This window comes from Dama dama, chromosome 7 (genome assembly GCF_033118175.1).
Source record: "Dama dama isolate Ldn47 chromosome 7, ASM3311817v1, whole genome shotgun sequence".
Classification (NCBI taxonomy): Eukaryota; Metazoa; Chordata; class Mammalia; order Artiodactyla; family Cervidae; genus Dama; species Dama dama.
The window spans coordinates 41,611,648-41,615,000 of NC_083687.1; the positions used below are offsets into that span (position 1 = coordinate 41,611,648).

Sequence of the window (3,353 nt, forward strand, 5' to 3'; positions counted from 1 at the left end):
TTGTTTGTCTTTAATAACACTGCCACTAGTTTCAGATCAATTTTCCAAATTTGTTTGTATGCAAGTCCATGTGACTTAAATAATAATAGTAACAGCAAACATTCATTGGGGGTTTACTATGTACTAGGCACTATTCCCACCTTTTGATATTTATCTCGCTTAATCCTCACAGCAGCGGATGCCATGGGTTCTGCTGTTATTAAGTGTTGGATGAAAGGAAAACAGAAGCGGAGTGGTTGGCGACAGGGAGCAAGCAGCAAAGCCAGGATTCAACCCAGGCTTCCGTCAGCATCTGCTGGTGCTGGGTCTGGTGACGCGGCGTGGAGGGACGGGCCCCCGAAGGGGGAGAGAGCAGGAGGGCGGTGGCGAGAGTGTCTGGACTGAGCGACATTAGCAAGGAGCCCGTGCGGCAGACAGGCCGCGGTGGGTTACACAAGGTCCCGACACTCCAGCACTTCTTTAGAGGAAGGAGCAGGGCCTGCCACCCCGGGAGCAGTGGCACACGGTCACTTCATCTGAAAGAGCTATCTAAAAATGGCTTTCCAGAATCCTTTCAGAAAAAGTTCCATTCACAAGAGCCTTTCTGATGTGATCAGGAACTAGTTCTAGCCTGTTCTGGACAGACCGTGACTTTCGTAGATTTCCAGGAGAAAGTAGATGGGGAAGAAAATTCAAATTATTTTCATTGTATAGAATGGGAGTTGGGGGAGGGAAACAGCTATTTAATGTTCAAATCATGACAACTGCAAATACAGTTTAAGAGAAAAGAAAAGAAGCAAATTGTCACTGCCTTTACTAGTATGAGATAAGTGGTATTTGGTCATGGGCATTGTCATTTCTCATTGGCTATGGGAAGGCACACTGTTTTTAAGATGTTTTGGATAGTTAAATGTAGCCCTGTGTTTACCAGTTCATTTCCAAAGTACAGTATGACTGCTGTCATCGCATTTGTTTATCATTGTTTGGACACACATTTAGCATAGCAAAAATTTAGCTTTGTGTTTCTAGGGGACCACCTTGTGGGAAGAAAACCTGTTCATAAAAAAAAAACATATACCTTTAGGATAGCTAAGGGCTAGATATGGTCTTCTAAAAATTACCCTTTCTAGCCAATAGTTACTTTGAAAATTATAATATTCAGCTTTAGAACTGTGTTGGGGGGAAAGGCAACTAATTACATGATTACTCTTTATTTTTTAAAAGTAAAGCTTTCTGGTCATGTACATTTGAACAGTCTTAAAAGATGTAATGGAGTAAGAATGCTTGCTTTTTTTTCTAGACCAAGAGATAAAAGTAGAAAAGGATGCTACCAGTACACAACCACGTAGAGATTTTTGTATTAAACCTTGAACTTACTGCACTAGCACAAGTGTCTTTCTGTAATATTGAGCCTACTTCCTGAATTTAAAAAAAAAGACAGGAAGTCAGTCTGAAATGTACAGTAGTTTGTCTCAGGGTTTCTCCTAACCTGGAGAAAAGGCAGTCTATTCTCATGCCCAGACATCTGAGGGTAGACAGCATCCTGCTGGCAGGGGAACCTGGAATGTGGAAGATACCACGAAAATGACAGGAGGCAAGTTCTGCCCTTTAATACAGCATGAATTGGAGCTAACAGGAGTGGAAAAATCCCAAAATCTTCCAATCAACCTGCTTGTCCTTTGTTTCTAATCTCCTGAGCTGAGGGGAAATATAATTGTAGGCTCGAGTGCCACTTAATAGTCTTTTTTTTTTTTTTTTTCGCGGATGCTGTGAGTTAATTTAAGTTGAAATAAAACTTAGTCTTCATCTTCCTGATGTTCTCAGACATACACTCACCTCTGTGTATTTTTTGGAAAGACAAGTTATTCTCCCTTTTGTGAGTGGTGCCCGGATCATTGTTTCAGTTCTTAGACTGGAGCTCAAGAAGATGCTTAGGATGGCTCAGTCTGTGGAATTTGAGCCCCGCTGGCCACGGCCACCATCTTGGAGCTTATTACTGTGGGTATCTCATCGCCAGGTGGCCTTTCTGAGAAAGGAACTCTCAAATCGTTGTGAGACCCTATGTATGAAGAAGACATTGAGATGGTGATTAATAGAACAATAAATGTTTCACATACAACAAAAGGTAAGTTAGAACTGGAGTCTGGGGAAGAAGATCAACTTGAAGGGGGCGGAAAGTCCAGTTTGGTTTAGAATTAGAATAGCACAAACCAACTTGACCCTTTCATGATATCTAAAACACTTGTAACTGTTTACATTTTAAACCCAGAGAACATTGGTGTTTATAACAACTTTGTGTACCTGAAGCAAATCACATAGGGATTTCTTAGGTTTGTTATTGTTTGTCTTTTCTTAATCTAGCATGTGTTTGGGAAACTGTCACAGCAGAGTAGATGTAATTGTCTTTGACTGAAGGTCCTTGGAGAATGAATCTGAGCCAAAAGCCCTACCTTCGTGTGATTGATTAGTTACACTTGTTGAATCAGCATAATCTTTACCAAGTGTATGGTTAACCACAAGTAATCCAAGCTCCTTAGAAACACTGGAGTTAAAGTACTTAGCCACAGCAACAGCCAAGAAGAGAGCAGTTCACCAAGAATGATTTAAGATCTAACCTCAGTACCACTTGTGTCCAAGGCCGTCTTAATAACAGTGTGAGAACCCCAAGTTACCAACATTTTTTTTTTCAGTTCTTCTATATGTAGTGGCGTATGTTTGTGAGAAAGCCAGTGCATTAATGTCTAGTGCAAAATGAATTACCCTTAAACTCAGCAGCTTAATACAAATTTATTATCTGACGATTTCTGCAGGTCTGGAATTCAGGCGTGGGCACTTGTAGGTGGTTCTGCCTCTACCTGCTCATGAGGTTGCCGTCAACAAGTCAGCCAGAGCTGCAGTTATCTGAAGGCTGGACTGGAGCTGGGAGGACCCACTTTTCCAGTGATTCAGTCACGCAACCTGTGAGCTGGTCTTCCTCCCCACACGGGCCTCTCTGTGATCTTCGAGTGTCCTTCCCCGTGGTGGCTGACTTCCCCCACAGTGAGCAGTTCTGGAGAGCAAACACAAGCCGCGGAACCTCAGACATCACACTTTGTCAATCGTACCGTGTTCTGTTCATTTGAAATGAGTCAGGAATCCAGGGTAGAGAACTGGGCTGTTTCATGTCTTTTCATCTTTTTTTTTTTTTGGCTGCACCGTGTAGCTTATGGGATCTTAGTTCCCCGACCAGAGATAGAACCCGTGTCCCACCGCGGTGAAAGCATGGAGTCCTAACCACTGGACTACCAGAGAATTCCCAGACTCTCCCTTTTGAAAAGAAGCATCTAAGAATTTGTAGGCATATTTTAAAATGGCCATAATTTGTTCGGAGTTAT

At 42.3% G+C, this 3,353-nt stretch overlaps 1 long non-coding RNA gene across 1 annotated transcript in view; it reads right to left on the minus strand.

The window, feature by feature from the left end:
* Window positions 1-2,760: 2,760 nt before the first annotated feature.
* Window positions 2,761-3,353, minus strand: part of LOC133059188 (uncharacterized) — a 15,054-nt gene continuing 14,461 nt past the window's right edge. Inside the window, exon 3 of the long non-coding RNA XR_009693489.1 lies at window positions 2,761-3,028. This is a non-coding gene — a long non-coding RNA (uncharacterized LOC133059188). The remainder of the gene's footprint in view (window positions 3,029-3,353) is intronic.